This window comes from Geotrypetes seraphini, chromosome 1 (assembly GCF_902459505.1).
Source record: "Geotrypetes seraphini chromosome 1, aGeoSer1.1, whole genome shotgun sequence".
Lineage (NCBI taxonomy): Eukaryota > Metazoa > Chordata > Amphibia > Gymnophiona > Dermophiidae > Geotrypetes > Geotrypetes seraphini.
In genome coordinates, this window is record NC_047084.1 from 102,570,406 (window position 1) to 102,591,613 (window position 21,208).

At 42.4% G+C, this 21,208-nt stretch overlaps 1 protein-coding gene across 1 annotated transcript in view; it reads left to right on the plus strand.

Moving 5' to 3' along the window:
• CELF4 (CUGBP Elav-like family member 4) overlaps positions 1-21,208 on the plus strand; it is a 2,081,001-nt gene that overhangs the window by 295,352 nt on the left and 1,764,441 nt on the right. The gene's annotated exons all lie outside the window — the stretch shown is intronic.

Consider the following 21,208-nt stretch of genomic DNA (forward strand, 5'->3'; position numbering starts at 1 on the left):
TAAAAAACACCAGAAGGAAGGACTCCAGATGTGTTTGAGTTGCCTTTGTCAAAGCATTCCTTGTACAGGGTTAAGTATTCTTGTACATAAGTTTCATTGTGGTTGTTGTTTCGTAGGACGAGGTGGAAAAACACAGATAAATTTCTTTTTTTCTCAACCTTATTAGTGATTTTAATTTGAAAAGGAGTCTATAATTCATTTTTTTGGGGGGGGAGGGTGGACCATATCGGCATATATTTTCAGGTGTTTGGTCTGATCTAAAAACTCGTGGCTTCTATTAAAAAGAGTCAAGGATACCCGATAGAGATGAACCCCCGTCCTTTACAAACGCGTAGCACGGCTTTCGGCGCCGGCAGCGGCGGTAACTGCTCCGACGCTCAGAGGAATTCCTACTGCTGCCAGCGCCAAAACCCGTCCTACGCGTTAGGAAAGGAGGGGGTCATGGCAGAATGAACCTAGAGGATCTAAACTATTAAAAAGAATTATTTGTAAAAACAAAGCATGCACAAGAATGAAGGATTCTGTAGCTGAAATATGGAGTATAATCATTTGCATGATCTACTTTTCAAGTCTATTAAAGGTTCACTAGCAGCTAATTTCTCACTTTTCCCTTATCTGGAAAATCAGAGAGTTCCTGCTGTACAAGTCAGATCACATGGTGTCATAATTGTATTCATGATCTGCCCAGGCATGCCTTCTTCTCAAATGGTATATCATCCAAGTATTTATTTTTTGTTTTAAATATACGTCTGCTATTTTCATTGAACTTAAAATATGCTGAAATGACCTAAGATGAGAAGCATGTACAGTATATGAACACAGCACTTATATGGTTGTGAGTACTGAATGATCTTTCACTGTGCTGACTATTTCAACATGAAGCGCGTTTACTTACTCAAATATTTTCAGCATAGCAATAGTAAAAAGACCAAATATAAACAAATTGGAGAAAATATTTCTTCACACAATGTGTAATTAAACTCTGAAATTCATTGCCAGAGAATGTGGTGAAATCAGTTAGCTTAGCGGGGTTTAAAAAAGGTTTGGATAATTTCCTATAAGAGAAGTCCATAGGCCATTATTGAGATGGCTTGGGGAAATCCACTGCTTATTCCTAGCATAAGCAATATAAAATCAGTTTTACTACTTCGGATCTAGCTAGGTGCTTGTGACATGGGTTGGACACTTGGAAACAGGATACTGGACTTGATGAACATTTGGTCTGTTCCAGTATTGAAACTCTTATGTTCTTATGTGAGCTGAGTATAGGACAATCAAGCCATTGTGACATCGCTGATGATGTTGGCTCTTAGGCATTGGTGGAATGAGACATTATGACATCACTGTCTGAGCTCTGGAATGTTGATACTCTTTGGGTTTCTGCCAGGTACTTGGGATCTGGGTTGGCCACTGTTGGAAACAGGATGCAGGGCTTGATGGACCTTCAGTCTGTCCCAGTAGAGCTATTCTTATGTTCTTAAATAAATTGATCCTTGGGAAACGTAAATTTGATTACATCACTCTGTTGCTCCAGAGTCTCCATTGGCTCCTGGTTTATTTTAGAGTTCGATTTAACATCCTATATGGTATCTTTACTCCTCTCCTTCCTTTATCTTGGAATTTTACAGACTTTCTTTTGCAAGAGGTAACCAGCAATTTAAATGATTTCTTCCTTCCAAATAAGGGATTAAAGGAGTCAAGATTTTTAGTCAATCTCTGATCTTTAAGTTTTCTCCACTTTGGAATGATCTTCCATTTCTTTTAACCCTTTCAGGACCATAAGGATTGTAGGCCAATTTTTGTGGTTTTGACGACATTTTTATGGTAAAAAGGGCTTGCAGATGCCAAAAAATTGATTTTTTTTTGTGAAATATCATTATTTTTATTTAAAAAATCACACTTCTGGCTTATGGACAGTGTGGCAAGTGAATCTTCTCGTCAATCTGGCAACGACGCTAATGAATGAATGTCGGAACCAGTTTGTTTACATAAAGGCAGTATCCTATGGAATCCGTACATATCAAATTTAGAACTGTAGACTATCCCAATCAAAATTTATAGGATTTTAAAGTTATGGGACAAATATGTCCCTTGGTCCTGAAAGGGTTAAGGAGTTCCGGCTCACTTCAATTTTTTTCGCAAATCTTTAAAAACTACTTTATTTGCTAAGCACTTTGAAAATTAATTTCCCGAAATGTAGTCTTATTTGTTATGGTTTTTATTTAAGTTAATTATTGTAAACCGAGTCGAGCTTTCTTAGAATGATGACTCGGTATAGAAAGCCAAGCCTTAGATTAGATTAGATTAGAATGAGTGAGGTAAACTCAAAATCATCAAATTGAAACTTACTCCCTCTTTTATTAAGGTGCGCTAACCGATTAGCGTGCGCTAATTGAATTAGGGCGTGCTAAATGCTAACGTGTCCATAGACTAACATGCACGCGTTAGCATTTATCGCACGCTAAATCGGTTAGCGCACCTTAGTGAAAGAGGGGGTAAATTTCAATTTGATGATTTTGAGTTATATTTATTTTTATATTTGGTCTTTTTGCTACTATTAATGCTAGTAACAAAACTGTAAGTTTTTTACTGAATTGCACTTGTTATACACTGCCTTGGGTGAATCTCTTCCTAAAGGCGTTTAATAAATCTAAATGAATCAATTGTTCTATTGGAAATATCATATGGGCCAGCTTTATGGGTCAAGCCAGGGCTGAGCACCCCCAATATTGTGCATGCTCCTTCATTGTGTTTGGCACCCCAAAATCATTCTGCAAAAGTTGGCACCAATGGTGTACAGTGTATGTGACCAGCTAAGTGAAAAGGTACAAAAGAAGGGTTACAAATAAGAGATAAACCCCCTGTTTTATTAAGGTGCACTATGCGTTTTAGCGCGCGCTAACTGCGAACCCGTCCATAGCACGCATTAGCATTTAGCGCTTGGTTAGCGCGTGCTAAAACGCTTAGCGCATCTTTGTTAAAGGAGCCCCCAAGGCTATAAAAGTTTGCCAGGGCAACTTTCATTTTTGAATGCTTTGTGTACAGTGTTCCCCCGGTCGTTCGCGGTATTCTCCGACTGGGACTTCCTGTGCCAAAGTCAGGCTTCACCCATCGGGAGCTGCGTGTCAAAGCTGATGGGTGAAGCCTGCCTTTAGTGATTTCCTTCACTCGCCGGGTGCTCCAGCTGCCCTATCCTGCCTCCCCAGGCGAAAAACCGTATTTGCGGGTTTTTTTTTATATTCGCGGGGGTTCCTGGAATGGAACCCCCCCCGCGAATATCAGGGGAGTACTGTATTACAAAGGGGCGCTGAAAAGTTCTCAGCCCAAGCAACCAACTTCCTAAATTCTGAGCGTAATTTGCCATTGTAGCTGAAGAGTGTTATCTCATTTTGTTAAGTGCCAATTTGCAGAAAGAAAATTCTATGTTTTGACATTTTCTTCAGATCAGGGATTGAACCATATCCACGTCATTCTCTTCGTGGTTGGGCTGAGAACTTTTCAGCACCCCTTCGTAATACAGTACTCCCCTGAGTATGTCATTTTTTTTTTTCTTAACTTTGATGTTTTTCATGTTCTACAGTCTAAAAATTGCAGCTACCTAGAATGGGGTTTGTGAATTCTGGGGTTAATTATTTTTTCATTGATAAAAGTTTCTCATTAGTAAAGGCATGATTAGTCCATACCTGAAGCTAAAATATTGCAAGATTATGCATTTTTTAAAATCCTTCTTGAGGTCTAAGTACCCCACCTTTGATACCTTTTTTCCTCAGTGGGTCACATATGCCTTCAGACGGTTTATATCTGCACCTTTTAGTGATATCACGAATGGCTCCAGCCAAACCATAAGGTTTTATTGCTGGTGACAGAATGGCAGAGGGCAGGAGAAAGCAGAACAAGGCACACTGGAGCGATGCATTATGTATTTGAAGCGCCTTTCTTTTATTAGGGGGAAAAAAATGTGCTTTGTTTTAAATGTTCAACCTTGTGAACCAATAGCCTCTTTCCCTCAGATTGATATAACGCCGAGGGCAAGAATCTGAAAACGTCTTCTCGAACTCATCATGATGTCACCGTGGTTTATTTAAGGAAACTGGCACTTGTCCTTTGATTAATGGTTCTGCTCAAGTGCTGTTTTATGACTCCTCGGTGAATAAGAGCGTATTATTTATGACATCTCTAACTGTGCCTGATAACGTGCTGGAGTGTTATCAGACTAGCTTCATCACAATAAAATAACGAAGCAACATTTTTAAGGTCAGGGGTCCATGTCGTCTTTTACATGAGATCACAAACATCCCGAGGAGCGCCATCCCATCACCTAACCCCCATCACAAAGAACGCCGTACAGACAGCAGGAGCCGGAGCCTGGGAATTTACGATTTCTGGTCTAACTCAGGGACATCTGTATATTTTAATTTTAGCTTTGAAGGGCTCTCCGTTTTACTGGGTTCATTTTAAGTTTAATTTTGTTTTATGATTCTTCGATGCCCGTCGGCTAGTATAGGGGACCGAGACCCAGCTGACTTATTTTATTTTAGACATTATCGTATCATTCTTGCTCGGTTGTCATCTTTGACTTAATGGATTTGATATAAAAATATATATATATATTTGATTTTCATGGTAAATTTTCCAACTTCCAGAAATGATCTCCATGGTTTACTTTGATTATTTTTATGAACTTTAATTCCATCCGTCTTGATTTATTCATACAAGGACACGGTCCTAGGACGGAGCCGTTGTCTAGGCATGCTGACAAATCTTGTAGGACCTCTGCTAGAGAATCTTAGAAATGAAGAGGCAAAATCTATATATGGTGCTTTGAGTTGCAAATGTAAATTTGGGCATATGTCCAATTTGTACACGTAAATGAATTGAATAATGAGCCAATTAACACAGATAATTGGCTTCCTAACAAACAATTATTAATGCAAATTGGATTTAATAAAAAGTTGCATGTGCAAATTTAGGCATGAGATCTGCGCCTAAACTGTGTTCACAAATCCAAAAAGGGGAGGCATGGGCAGATCAAGGGCATTCCTAGAATTTATATGTGTAATTGTAGAATAAGGGGGATCTGCTCCTAATTTGGGTGTGAGGATTTGCTCGACATTTCAGTTGGTGCAGAGAGATGTGGCTAAAGTACGAAGCTCAGCCCAACCAAGAAGAGAATGGCCTGGATACGGTTCGATCAATGATCTGAAACAATGTCAAAACGCAAAATTTTGTTTCTGGCAAATGGGCACTTAACGAAATAAGATAACAACTCTTTTTCATTTACAAAGGCAAAATTTAGGGAGCTGATTGGTTGGGCTGAGAACTTTTCAGCACCCCCTCATAGACACGATTCCCAGGTATTATGCAATTCTATAAATCACACCTAGCTCCAAGTACCATGCTGGGCCAATTTTTTAGACAATATAACGTGGTATGCAATTTTCCACTCAATGTAGGAGGTGCATCTGCAGTGTTCTATTACATATGATAACTCCTCTCTATTCAGGAAAAGGCCTCAGAATTGGAGCCTACGCACAGTCTTATCACAGACTGAGCTATCGGCGTAGATGCCATATATAGAATTTATCCCTATATGTTTCCGATTTCAGTCATCGTTGCTTATAATTATTGGCTTTGTGTTAGTGAAAACAAATGTAATAATTTTATACCTAAAATAAATAATTTTCAGGTAGGAGTCCTTAATGATGCTAAGAAAGTCATGGTTTTTCTAGCTTCATTAACTCTGATGTCTGTTTAGAGCAGGGGTGTCCAACCTGCGGCCCAGTGAAGTATTTGTGTGGCCCCGGTCGAGGGCAATGCAGTGTTTTCCTCTGCTGCCCCTAGGTGTTTACCGTCTTGCCGGCTCCCTTCTCTGTCTTGCCTCAGCGTTTGCACGTTTCTGTGGCCCCAGAAACATTTTTTTGGGCCAATGCGGCCCAGGGAAGCCAAAAGGTTGGACACCCCTGGTTTAGAGTTTTGCAGGAAGACATGTGACATTGTGGGGGGAAGGGGAATGGGGATAGGGACAAACTTTGCCTTTGTGTCATTCTCTAAAAACTTGAAGACTGGTATCAATATGTAAAAACTTAACACATAGACAATTGGCAACTGAATTCAATGGTTAAAAGAACTGCAGAAGATGCTTTTGGATTTCAATGAAATACTGTCAAATGACATTATATGTGTCTTGTCTGCCATCTGCAACGCCCTTCCCAGCTTCTCAAGCATTTTACTGTTACTTCAACAGATTCATCCATTGCTGCCGGCATCAAAGGACATTTCTAAAATGTAACAGACAACTTATTTTTCTGTTCATCCGCTACGCAGTTTAGGTTCTCTTCTACATCCATGTCTGAAAGACACTCCAATTACCCTCCCCGATGATGTAAGAAAATAGGCAACTGAATCTGTGGGAACGTTGTACCAAAACCAGATCGAAATGGAAAGCTCTATTTGTGATTTATAAACAGTTGTACAGAATATTGTCCCAGTTTATACTTTAATAAAAAGATTTAAATACAAAATTATAAGTGTTCGAGGCTTGTGCAAAAAAGGACAGAGTCTGGGACAGGTACAGTACCCGTGGGGACGGGACAGAAATAGAGATGAAGCCTACAGGGATGGTGGACAGTGCCCGCAGGGACAGGTACAGTACCCGTGGGGACGGGGCAGAAATGGAGATGAAGCCTACAGGGATGGTGGACAGTGCCCGCAGGGACAGGTACAGTACCCGTGGGGACGGGGCAGAAATGGAGATGAAGCCTACAGGGATGGTGGACAGTGCCCGCAGGGACAGGTACAGTACCCGTGGGGACGGGGCAGAAATGGAGATGAAGCCTACAGGGATGGTGGACAGTGCCCGCAGGGACAGGTACAGTACCCGTGGGGACGGGGCAGAAATGGAGATGAAGCCTACAGGGATGGTGGACAGTGCCCGCAGGGACAGGTACAGTACCCGTGGGGACGGGGCAGAAATGGAGATGAAGCCTACAGGGATGGTGGACAGTGCCCGCAGGGACAGGTACAGTACCCGTGGGGACGGGGCAGAAATGGAGATGAAGCCTACAGGGATGGTGGACAGTGCCCGCAGGGACAGGTACAGTACCCGTGGGGACGGGGCAGAAATGGAGATGAAGCCTACAGGGATGGTGGACAGTGCCCGCAGGGACAGGTACAATACCCGTGGGGACGGGGCAGAAATGGAGATGAAGCCTACAGGGATGGTGGACAGTGCCCGCAGGGACAGGTACAATACCCGTGGGGACGGGGCAGAAATGGAGATGAAGCCTACAGGGATGGTGGACAGTGCCCGCAGGGACAGGTACAGCACCCGTAGGGACGGGGCAGAAATGGAGATGAAGCCTACAGGGATGGTGGACAGTGCCCGCAGGGACAGGTACAGCACCCGTGGGGACGGGGCAGAAATGGAGATGAAGCCTACAGGGATGGTGGACAGTGCCCGCAGGGACAGGTACAGCACCCGTGGGGACGGGGCAGAAATGGAGATGAAGCCTACGGGGATGGTGGACAGTGCCCACAGGGACAGGTACAGTACCCGTGGGGACGGGGCAGAAATGGAGATGAAGCCTACAGGGATGGTGGACTGTGCCCGCAGGGACAGGTACATTACCCATGGGGACAGGGCAAGGATGAGGACAGAACTAGTGGGGACAGGGCATGTTTGGGAACAAATTTTGTCACTCGCTATTTCTGACATGGACTTTTTGTAGGTTCTTGCACAGTTATTATCAATAACGCAAATAACAATTTTGCCTAGGATGTCAAAAAGAAACTGGGTTGTTTGAAATGCAGACTTCTGCTTTCTAGTTAATGCACTGCATATGACCACTGTACTTCCAGTGATTTATATGCAGGCTGGCATTTCATATTGCATTTAAGCTTTATTACAAGTAGATGTTGTTCCAGTATGGATCTTTGTCATGGAATCCTCCCCTAACAACTAATAAAAGAAGACAGATGCTCTGGGGTTAACATATTCATTATACAACAAAAAAGAGTTACCAGACTTTTTTATTTTTTTTTTTAAATTTTGCTTATTTTGCATTTTTTCCCCCAGATAGCTAGCTCGACTTTTGGCTCCATTTGCTGTTATTTAACAGCGATGTCCTTGGCAAAAATATGGTGGTTCCTTATTATTAAAAAATGGGCAAGAATTTGCCTGTTATTTTGAGGTAATGTAGACATGCTCTGATGAACGCTGCAGAAAATTGTGCCTGGGTTGCAAGATTCAAGCATGGGCTGTTGAAACTGTTAGCCCAGTTTTGCTGCAATGCAAAACTTTTCTTCCAGGCTAGTAAAATGGCTTGAAGTGTCCATTGCAAGAACAGGACAAAATAAGTCACTTTGGTTGGTTGTTTTTTTTTTTTTTTTGCATTGGAACAAATATTGAATATCTCACTTTCTTAAATACAATACAGAAGTGTCGCTTTAGTTTGATGTTAATTCATTAGAATACTTTCTAATGAATTAACGTCCGTTTCTGACTCATCTTAAGTACAGTGGTGCCTCGCATAACGAACGCCTCGCACAACGAACGCTGCACACAACGAACTTCATGTCTTGATTCACACAACGAACTTCGTTTCACACAACGAACTTCACACAACGAACTTTGTTTCACACAACGAACTTCGTTTCACACAACGAACTTCGTTTCACACAACGAAGTCGCCCGAGCTGCCGATGTATTGCATCCTTCCGCGCAGGCACTGTAGGCAGTCGTTAGTCACTGCGCTTAACTGCCCTCTCTCACTGTATACAGTCATCCTTTTAAGATAAACTCAATATTTTTTATATATCATGGCTTCTAAAAAAAGCAGGAAGGTGATTTCTGTTGAAATGAAACGGGAAATAATTAGAAGGAGTGAATGTGGGGTAAATCAGTGTGACCTCGTCAAAGAGTTTGGCCTCAGCAAGATCACCATTTTCACCATTTTGACAAATTTATCTTTTTTTATGTCATCTTAGCATATTTTATGCTGCAGAACGAATTATTTTTTTTAACATGTATTGTTATGGGAAAACGCGTTTCACATAACGAACTTTTCGCATAACAAACTTGCTCCTGGAACGAATTAAGTTCGTTGTGTGAGGCACCACTGTATATTGTAGCATCTATCTGTGAAGTACTGTGAGGAAATTTAATAATGTGGAGAAGTCATGGCTACTTTGTACTAAAACTAAATAGGAACAGTCATGTGCATAAAATTGGATCTATCTACATAGATAGGGACCTACAGATATATAGACTTTGAGACTTTTATGGCTTCCAAGTTCCAGTGCAAAACACTAGGGAGGTGGGGGATCATTTGACTGTCTGTGGGTCTGAAATCAAGACCCACAATTTGCAGCCGTTTTCAAATTATAGGGGAGCTAGACGATGAAGTATATCGGTTCTTTAATAATTTATAGAAATTCTTTGCTTTTGTAGTAATTACATTAAAGGTCACATATCAAAGGTAATTTAGGTGAAGCAGCTGGGTTGCTTTCTCAGAAGCAATCAATATCACTGTCCATGGTGCTGATTTCACAAAGGGGCCTGGTAGATTAAAGAAGGCTTATTACCAAGCCAACTGACACTAGGGAAATCAGACACCGATTGGAGATGCACTGTTCATTCTCTCCCTACCACCTATAATTAACGCTGTTCACCATGATCTAAGCTAATGATTCACTCTCAAAACAGGGGGCCAAGACCGAAGCAGCAATTCTGAAGGCACCGTAACGAGCAAGCTGACGGTCAGTTTTTGTTCCAGGGTTCATGGCGGAAGTTTACTCCCAACCTAAAAACTCATTCTTAAAACGGAATTTGCCCTAAACGTTACTGTAAAACTATTTTCTTGCACGTTCTTACTCATTTCACTTTCAGAATTTACAACCAAATACAGATGTGCAAATCAATTCAAATGGTTTCCTCTTTATATGAGCTTGTATTGTTTTCTATTTTTATATTGTCTAATAGTGGTGCTTAGGATAGACAACTTTAGAAGCATTTAGATAAGTAAGTGGTGATTTTAAGCACTGCTATTTATATGCATAGATCTGAAGGGGACATAGTGAGGGAATAGAGGGAGGTGTTTTGGGCCTGATTGAAAATAGACATGTACTTCCCGTTGTACAATACAAAACCATATCAGCAGTAAAACATCCACTTCTGCTTTGGCACCAGCCATAAGAAAAGCACAAATACCATCTTCCAGTGTTTGATCTACGGCAGGGGTAGGCAATTCCGGTCCTCGAGAGTTGGATTTGCATGCACTGCCTCCTTGAGATGCAAATCTATCTCATGCATATTTATTGTAGATATCCTGAAAATCTCACCTGGCTCCAGCTCTCGAGGACCGGAATTGCCAACCCCTGACCTAGGGCTAAAGCAAACTGAAAAGCTGACAGAACCTTCTCTGACCTCCTCTGCACTTCCCTGGACACAAGCCATACTTTCTCTAATATCCCTACTCCTCCCCCCCCCCTCTTCCCCAGACACAAGCCATAACTCCAATATCCCAACCTCTCCAGACATATGCAGTATCTTCCAGTATCCCAACCGCCAATAGTCAAACAGTTACTATTCAGGGTACTTACACTCCAGAACTTTTTAACACAACTATTAAGAATTCAACTTATATTAAAAAAGAGCAAATAACAAAATCCAATTAATATCTTACCATAATAATTTATTTATTATCACAACACTTACTTTCATAAGTAATTCATCTTATAAAATCACCACATCCAATTTAAATATATCGGATATGAGACCCCCCCACCCATGTATGTTCACCCAAACCTCAGATAGGAAGTCTAATAGTTAGCTGGACTGGTGCACTGCAAGAGACGCTGTTAAGAACTGTCAAGCTTGGAAAGATACGTTGAAATACGAAGATCGTTTCTAAGTAAGCAGCTTGAATGTTGGACTGTGGCAGTAAAGAAGGAATTTTGGGTGCTATATGATATCTTATAGAAACACATGGGGGAAGTCCCTGCTTGCCCTGGATCGGAAGCATCAAATATTGCTACTCCTTGGGTTTTGGCCAGATACTAGTGACCTGGATTGGCCACCATGAGAATGGGCTACTAGGCTTGATGGACCACTGGTCTGACCCAGTATGGCTGTTCTTATGTTCCTAAGTGAGCCAAGTATAGGACAATGAAGCCATTGTAACATGACTGATGAGATTGGCTCTGAGGCACTGTGGAATGAGGCATTATGACATCACAATCTCAGCTCTGTAATGTTGCTCTCATTGGGGTTCCGGAATCTTGCTATTCTTTGAGATGCTAGAATGTTGTTACTCTTTGGGTTTTGGCCAGGTACTAGGGGCCTGGATTGGCCACTGTGAGAACGGGCTACTGGGCTTGATGGACCATTGGTCTGACCCAGTATGACTGTTCTTATGTTCCTAAGTGAGCCAAGTACAGGACAATGAAGCCATTGTAACATCAATGATGAGGTTGGCTCTGAGGCATTGTGGAATGAGGCATTATGACATCACAATCTCATCTCTGGAATATTGCTACTCTTTGGGGTTCCGGAATCTTTTGTTACTCTTTGGGGTTCCGGAATCTTGCTATTCTTTGAGATGCTGGGATGTTGCTACTCTTTGGGTTTTGGCCAGGTACTAGGGACCTGGATTGGCCACCGTGAGAACGGGCTACTGGGCTTGATGGACCATTCTTATGTTCTTATCAAGCAAACCATTGGACTCTATATGAGATTTGGGTAAACATACATGGATAGGGGTCTCCTACCTGATATATTTAAATCAAATGTGGTGATTTTATAAGATTATTTACTTATGAAAGTACTGTAAATGTTGTGATGATAAATAAATTGATGTGGTATGATATTAATTGGGTTTTGTTATTAACCTACCAATATCCTGAGAAGCACCCTTGTCTTCAAGCCCCCAGCTCTTACCAGGGGACTCTCTGGCACAGAGTGGGAATGGTTCAAAATGAAGGGCTCCTTTTACGAAGGCGCGTTAGGGCCTTAACGTGCAGAATAGCACGCACCGGATTAGTTTTTCAGCTAGCGTTTGTAGCGCGCGCACCGGATTAGTTTTTCAGCTAGTGTTTGTAGCGCTAATCCGGTGCGTGCGCTAAAAACGCTAGCGCACCTTCGTAAAAGGAGCCCTAAGTCTCTGATCCATAGCAGTCATGTTTCCATAGCAAAGAAAATGTAGTCATTTCTTGCTAATCAACCTTTCATCTTAAGATACTGATTTCAACGAGACTGATTTACTAATTTGTAAAATTGTTTTCCACGTTGAGCATCACATGGAATCACATAAGAAAACACCTCAAAGTATGCAACCCCCCCCAAAAAAAAAAAAACAGTAACACTTTGATGTTTGCGTTTCTATAGTATGTGTGAATCTTTATTTGGGGAAAAAAAAATATTCACAAATTTCATCTGCTTGCCATCCAACAAACCTTTGCTCGAAGGCTGCAGTGCATGGGATTTTATATACGATCTGAAATAATGAGATGTCGTGTCGAAAGGGCATGCAAGGCAGCTCATTAATGATGCTTTTAATTATGTAAAAACTATTATCGGGACAGGTTTCACCTTAAAAAAAGTGGCTGATGAGCGTGGATCAGGACAAACAAACCAAAGAAAATTGACCCCTCAGGAATCCACAGAGAAGAAAGTCCAAGAGAAATTTAAAAAAAAAAATAAAAAAAACCCACTGTGGAGCGACGATGGTCCTGAAATGGACTTTAATTAGACTCAAAGTTCCAATTACACATAAAACATTCCACAAAAAGATAAAATAATCCACATAAAAGCCTATAGGACCTAGTCCACTGGTAGCGCAGGACCCAACACGGTCTGCGTTTCGACAAAATGTCTTCTTCAGCGGTCCCTAAGTGTCCTATGGTAATAGATACGTGGAAAAACTGGTATGTGTAAAAAAAGGTGCTGCTAAACCCAAAGCACCTTTTTTCCACACCCTCTAGGGATTCAAGACAAAGTTAGACAAGTTCCTGCTGAACCAGAACGTACTCACGTAGGGCTAGTCTCAGTTAGGGCGCTGGTCTTTGAACAGAGGTCCGCCGCGTGAGCGGACTGCTGGGCACGATGGACCCCCCGGGTCTGACCCAGCAGCGGCAATTCTTATGTTCTTATGACTCCGCTATGTATTATTTCTTCTTCTTTTTTTTTTTTATAAATCTTTATTGATTTTTCAACTTTGACAGTGCAATACAATTACTTGAACATAAATATTTAATAAAAAACTATTAAATACACAATTTATACATAAAACAATCATTTTCTCCCCCTCCTCCCAATTATTAATAGAAGACAATTATGTGTTTACAAAATTATAATTAAGTAATTTTAATAATCAAAATACATTTCCCTCCCCCCACCCTCCCCTGAATGTGTAAGGAAAACCAACAACAACGACAAAAAATAAATAAATAAATAAATACATGACAATTATTACGATGTAACAAAAACAGTCAATGGGCTCCACCCACTCTATTAAATGTATTACTAAACCCCAAACACTCTGCATTCATTCTCTCATATTTATACGTGGTACAAACATTTGTCCACCAAAACGTGTAAGTCCGTCTGTCATAGCCCTTCCAATTATGTGTAACCATTTGTGTAATTATGTATTACTTCATGTATGTTATTACATAATCACATATATATACTACCATGATTTGTACAGTTAAATGGTAAGTTTGTTAATTTATATTATAATATTAATAATAAAATGTATATTAAAAAAAAAAAGTATTATCAACAAGTCAGTTGGCACAACTTAAAGAAAAAAAGTATATAGTAATGGAAGGGTGATTCTTATAGCATGACATGCTCCCAAGAGACCTGCCACATTTTATCTAATATAATAAAACGCTAGGCCGCGCATGCACACTTCTATGTGTGCGCCGGTTTTCCGTGAGCTGTAGCGACCCATAGGAAGTGCGCATGCGCGGCTTACGGTCTGGCCTGCTCCCTGTTGAAAGACGCAGCGGTGGCTACTCTGTAAGTTGGCCGTCCCCGCCGCCGTCGTTCCCTTGCGCACCGTACTCTCTCCGCTCTCTCTCTTCCTCCCCCCCACCCCCGACACGGATGTCGACCGCGGCGGCCAGAGTTGGATGTCGGCCGCTGCGACGGCTGTCGGCTGCTGCAGGCCGCGGCAGCCAAACCCGGAAAGCATTTTAACATGGAGTTCAGGAGGAAGGTAGAGGGGAGGAAAATACTGCACAGGAAGTGGGGTGGGAGGGAAATGCTGCAACACACGGAAATGGAGGGGCAGAAAAGGGGTTGATGGACAGGGGAAGAGGTGCTGATGAACAGGGAGGGGGGGGCAGAAAAATGAAGACAGGCCTACTGCTGGACAGGGGGAGCAGGAAGGAGGTGATGATGGACAGGGGGAGGTAAAACAAAGGGAGAAGGGCTTCTGCTGGATAAGGTGAGCAGTGATGGGGTGGTGGAGGACACAGGGGAGGTAAAAGGAAGGGAGAATGGACAGGGGGAGCAGGCAAGGGGTGGTAGTGGACAGCCAAGGGGAAAAAAAAATGACAGACAGAAATACAGAAAGCGGCTAAGGAGAGAGAAAAAAAAAAAATAAAGACAGACACACACACATATATTCTAGCACCCGTTAATGTAACGGGCTATAAGACTAGTGAAAAATAATTCAATAATATAGAACTGAATTGTTCCCTCATTAAAAGAGTTGCTTCAGCTATGGCTTCAAGTAGGTTTCTCCCGATGAGTCTTCAAGAACTCAGAGCTGATTGGTTGGGGGGGAAAAAATGACTTCATTTCTAATTCAGCATTAACGAGCAGCGAGAAATGTAAATAATACGAGATGTAACCCCCTGTAATACCCTCTGTCATGAAACAAAACCGAATGTTGTTTGTGAGAGGGGATTATTAACTGCAAAGTTATCCTCACCTTCTGAAGGGCCTTAATATTCTAAGCACTTATTGTGATTCATTGGATTGGCAGAATTAATGTTTTAAATAAATAAAATTAATTAATTATTTGGCTTACTTCATCAACAATAGGGGGATAAAGTAGAGATATAAGAGCAAGCAGAGGTATTAGCTTCCCCTCATGGGTAATTCAATATTGCCAGCCATAGAATGAGTGCAATCGTTGCGAACAACAGAGAAGCGCATTCATTTGAAACAACACAGGAAATACTGAGAGAGTGCGCACTTTCGGCCTCTTTTCCAAAGCCGTGCGGCAACAGCCCCGAAGCCCTTTAAGTGCTCCTTTTATGAAGCCACGTTAGCGGCTTTAGTGCGCGTGGCTTTTAATCACGCGCTAGCCGGAAAACTACTGCCTGCTCAAGAGGCGGCGGTAGCGGCTAGCGCATCCGGTGGTTTAGCGCGCACTATTACGCGCATTAAACCGCTAGCGTGGCTTTGTAAAAGTAGCCCTAAATAGCTATGGGCTCCAGGGCCGTTAGCGCAGTGCAGCCGCTAGCGCCGCTTTGTAAAAGAGGCCGTTTGTGAATGCTGCACATGACTTATGAAGCACGCACACAATCCCTTCTATTCTATATTTGGCATCCAAAGCCGTGTGCCAAAATTTGGCTACGCACCTAAACTGACACAGATTTCATTCTAATCAGTCCTTTACAAACAAAATTGTTCAATAACAGCCAAGATAATTATATTCCACATGTATATATACTGTATATGACATGCAAAATTACAGCTTCAGTGAAACCGACCAATTCTATATAATAAAACCCTAGCCGCGCATGCGCACTCATACCTGTGTGCTTCCGTGATCTCTGATCTGTGAGATGTAGGTCTGTGGCCGCAGGAGAGCGCATGCGCGAGTCCCCAGTCTTACAGCATCTACTTAACACTAGCCAGCAGGACTGGCCGCCAGCGCTGGACTCCCTGCTCTCCAAAAGATCGAGGTGTCGGCTTCTCTCACGAGCTGCACCAGCGTCGGAGAAGGCTTCCGACGCTGGCGGGGATTGAGAGGAGCCGCCACAACAACTTTAAAACTTTAAAAAAAAATTTGCACGGAGCAGGCCAGACTGCGGGGCAGGCAGGGAAGCGCCGACAACAAAGACTACAGCCGCGAGCTGCTCAAGGGGACCAGGCAGGCAGGCAGCCACGCGAGGGAGGGCAACACAATTTAAAAAAAAAGGTAACGTGCAGGGAGAAGCTGGACCTGCCTGCGAGGAACGCAATAAGGGAAGGAGGGCCCTTAGAGCAGGCTAGACCGCGGGAAGGGAAGGGGGAGGGACCAAAAGGAGCAGGTACATCATGGTAAGAGTAGGGAAGGGGGTGGGGGAAAATGCTGCTACTGCTACACAGGGACTTGGAGGGGAAGGGAAATACCGCTGCTGCACAGGGAAGTGGGGGGGGGGGGGGAAATGCTGTTGCTGCTGCATGGGGAAATGCAGGGAAAAAATGACAGACAGACAGCAGGAGGGAAGGAGAAAGGAAGAAAGACACAGGGGCAGGGAGAGGGACAGAAAGACCGAGAAAGGGGCCAGGGAGAGAAAGAGAGATAGTGGGAGGGAAAGAGAAAGAAAGAAAGCACTTATATTCTAGCACCCGTTAATGTAACGGGCTTCAAGACTAGTTGTATAAATAATTATTATAAAAAAAATATATCCCTCTTTTACAAAGCAGCGCTAGGACCCCAAAGCCCTTTCCTATCGTGTGTCCCGGATGACGGGACATTCCAAAAATGTCATTGCCATCGTGGATAAACAGTCTGTATGGACTAATAAAGAGCCAGGAACACAAAATATTTGAATTTACAGACTTGCGACTTATTTACATAATGTTTACAATAGCCGTAAATGATAACGGTGAACAATACAAAACTTTGCTAAAATAATTACAATTGGAACCAGCGTAACGTAAAATTTATTACGATAGGAAAAGGTTAAATCCCTAAAGAAGCTTTCAGTATTTGATTTTTTCACGCTTATCATTCTTCAAATTCCTCAAAAGAAATAAGTAGCAATGTTCCCCTTCCATTTGTTTGTCCCTTATTTGGCTTTCTTTCCTATATAATTTGTAGCTCCAACCCAGCTTCCTTTTTGTCTAATATTTGTCTGTCAACATTGTCAGCTATTAGTATGCCATTTATTTGATGTTTTTTCACTTAAATCCTTTTTAATTATCCTGTTATTGGCGTTGTTTTTATTTTTCTGTTTTTCCTTTTATTTTTTAATTTGCATCTCGCTTAGAAATTGGATAAGCGACTGAATCAAATTTTAATAAAAACTTGAGAAAATTTGCTTTGGGGCAGTAACTGCAGCAGTCTGCACTAAAACGGCTTTGTAAAAGAGGTGGGTGAATAAACAGATAAATCAATATTTATATTCAAATCCGTGGGGAAAACGGTGACGGGACAATCGAGCGCTGACAATTTGGCGCAAGACACCAGCGCACTGCGGGGAAACTTAGTTTCAAAGAGCTCCGATGGGGAGTGTGGGGGGGGAACTCCCACACACACTTTATTACATACTGTTCGCGCTGTCGTTGGGGGTGTGGGGGGGTGCAACCCCCCACATTATAGAGAAAACGGAACTTTTCCCAAAAAAATCAGAAAAAGTTACATTTTCTCTATAATGGAGGGTTCCAAACCCTCCCCCAACAGCAGCGCAAACACTATGCAGTAAAGTGTGGGGGGGGGGGTTCCCACTCACACCCTGCATCGGAGCTCTTTAAAACTAAGCTTTACTGTGGCGTGCTGGTGTCTTGCTGAATTGTCTGCCCTCCATTGTCAGCGCGCTAGTGTCTCGCGCGCGACTGACTATGAACCGGGAAAACTGTATCTAATTTAAAAAATAAATCATTCTTCTTGTTGTAATGGGTGGCGCAGTGAGGGGGTACGTGGGAGTGGGGAGATGGTGGTCCACCATGCACACTGTCTTAGGACTCCTTTTATTAAGGCGCGCTAGCGTTTTTAGCACACGCTAGCGTTTTTAGCTGCATTGCTCGCACACGCTAACCCCGCACTGCGCGCCAAGAACTAACACCAGCTCAATGCTGGCATTAGCATCTAGCATGCGCTGCAATGCAGCATGCGCTAAAACCACTAGCGCACCTTAGTAAAAGGAGCCCTTAATGAGGCCCCCCCCCACTCCTTTCCCGCCTCCCCCACTGCCGCGTGTGAGCGCCGCTTCCCTTCCCTCTATAACATTTCTGGTACAAGCAGCAACCCCCAACCTGATGTCTTGCCAGCATCACCTCTTCCTCTGATGTCACTTCCTGGACTGGCGCTGCTCACACCAAGAACGTTATAGAGGTATGGGAGAAGGGAAGCGGTATGCAGGCGGCAGGAGGGGGTGGGGAAGAAGTGTGTGAACGTGGGGGTGGAGAAGAGGGCAGGGGGGGGCGCCTCTCACCCTCGCTATGCCACTGGTTGTAATATTTCAGTGTTTACACCATGCCATGAAATTTTAATAACCTTCTAATCTAATCTAATCTTTGGGTTTATATACCAGCTCATCTTCTAGGTAGTTAAATATATCTCTGCTTTGGAGTCAAATAACCAGATTCAAAACCAAAACCAAATTTTGGTTTTGAATCTGATTATTTGACTCCAAAAGAGAGATTTTTTTAAATAACTATTAACTGTCCTTTCAAATTGTTCAGCTGGATCTAATTCTAGTGGTAAATAAAAAGGCTGGTCTGAAAGTTGATTATTTATTTCTTTGATATAGTCTGTGGTTTATAAAATCACTAAACCCCCTCTCCCCCTCGCCCCCCCCCCCCCGCTTTATCTGCTGGCTTTATTACCTATGATGCCCTTATTGTTTCTCAGCTGTCATACTGCGCAATTCTCCTCTCTCCAAAGATTGTAGGACACGTATCCTTTCTTATTTTCTAAAGTGCAATATCTCTAATTACATATTTTTTGATAGGACAAGATCAGTGAATTAATAGGACCAGTTTTTCCGCACTATAGAGAACATAAGAATATAAGAATTGCAGCTGCTGGGTCAGACCAGTGGTCCATCGTGACCAGCAGTCCGCTCTCGCAGCGGCCCTTAGGTCAAAGACCAGTGCCCTAACTGAGACATTCCGGTTCAGCAGGAACTTGTCTAACTTTGGCTTGAATCTCTGAAGGGTGTTTTCCCCTATAACAGCCTCCAGAAGAGCGTTCCAGTTCTCTACCACTCTCTGGATGAAGAAGAACTTCCTTACGTTTGTACGGAATCTATCCCCTTTTACGGTAACTTTAGAGAGTGCCCTCTCATTCTCCCTACCTTGGAGAGGGTGAACAACCTGTCTTTATCTACTTTGTCTTGAGTCCCTGGAGGGTGTTTTCCCTTATAACAGACTCTGGAAGAGCGTTCCAGTTTTCTACCACTCTCTGGGTGAAGAAGAACTTCCTTATGTTTGTACGGAATTTATCCCCTTTTAACTTTAGAGTGTGCCCTCTCCTTCTCCCTACCTTGGAGAGGGTGAACAACCTGTCTTTATCTACTAAGTCTATTCCCTTTTTTTAGGAAATAAATTGTGCTATTTTTTTTAAGTTTTCTTCTCAAAATGAAACAGATCTACTAATATCTAGAAAAGGGTCACATGGTTTAGTAGGCTCAAATTTAAGTCCTTTCTGCAAAACTTGAAATTGGGTATCATTTAGAGTTATTATAGAGAGGTTAATTACCGGGATGTTATCAGGCGATAGGATGGGCGGCTGTAATTCATCTAAACTATGTTCACGTTTGCAGGGATGTCCCTATGGAATAATTTATCTGGCCAAATAAGGTTATGTGCTGAAAATTTGACTTTTAAGAAATTGCATAAGACAAAGTTATTTGTTGACGCTTATTTTTGACATGGTTTAATAGCTATTATTCTGAAATTGCCAAATAATTTTACTGATAATATCACCATGGGCGACATCTGATGTTGAAGCTGTATGTATGATGATTTTGAGTTTCTGTTTCAGTGTATTTGTATTTTGTATTTCTATGAGGAAAGACTAAAACGGTCAGGGCTCTTCAGCTTGGAAAAGAGACGGCTGAGGGGAGATAGGATTGAAGTCTACAAAATTCTGAGTGGAGTAGAACGGGTACAAGTGGATCGATTTTTCACTCCGTCAAAAATTACAAAGACTAGGGGACACTCCATGAACTTACAGGGAAATATTTTTAAAATCAATAGGAGGTTTTTTTTTTTTCACTCAGAGAATAATTAAGCTCTGGAGCGCGTTGCCAGAGGATGTGGTAAGAGCAGATAGCGTAGCTGGTTTTAAGAAAGGTTTGGACAAGTTCCTGTTATTGAGAAAGACACGGGGGAAGCCTCTGCTTGCCCTGGATCAGTAGCATGGAATGTTGCTACTCCTTGGGTTTTGGCCAGGTACTGGTGTCCTAGATTGGCCACCTTGAGAATGGGCTACTGGGCTTGATGGACCATTTGTCTGACCCAGTATGGCTCTTCTTATGTTCTTACATGAGCCAAGTATAAGACAATCAAGTCATTGTAACATCACTGCTGAGGTAGGCTCTGAGGCACTGTGGAATGAGGCATTATGACATCACAATCTCAGCTCTGGAATGTTGCTCTCATTGGGGTTCCGGAATCTTGCTATTCTTTGAGATGCTGGAATCTTGCTACTCTTTGGTACTAGTGACCTGGATTGGCCACCGTGAGAATGGGCTACTGGGCTTGATGGACCATTTGTCTGACCCAGTATGGCTCTTCTTATGTTCTTATATTTTTGTGTGTTAATTCTTTAAACCACTAAGGGCTCCTTTTATGAAGCTGCACTAGCATTTTTAGTGCACGCACAAGATTAGCGCGCGCTATAGTTGAAAAACTACCACCTGTTTAAAAGGTGGCGGTAGCGGCTAACGCACGTGGCATTTTAGTGCGCGCTAAAACCGCTAGCGCACCTTTGTAAAAGCAGCCCTAAGTTTTTTGGCAGTATCAATTTTTTTAAATAAATAAATCCCCCATCCTCGTGCCCAGCCTTGACTCTTCCCTCTATATTCTCTTCCTCGGAATTCCCTCCTGGAAGGATGATAATTGACATCTTCTATCACGTTTTGTTTCTGTTGCTGTTTCACTTCCCATTTTCCCCCCTAAAAAACCAGTATACCGACCGGATACCTTTCGTAGTCGTCTGCAGCATCCAGTAAGAAATTCTTTGCTGGACCAGAAGAGTCAAGGACTCGACTTTCTCTCGCTTAAGAAGAAAATGCTTTTCTTATTTGTTCGTACCCC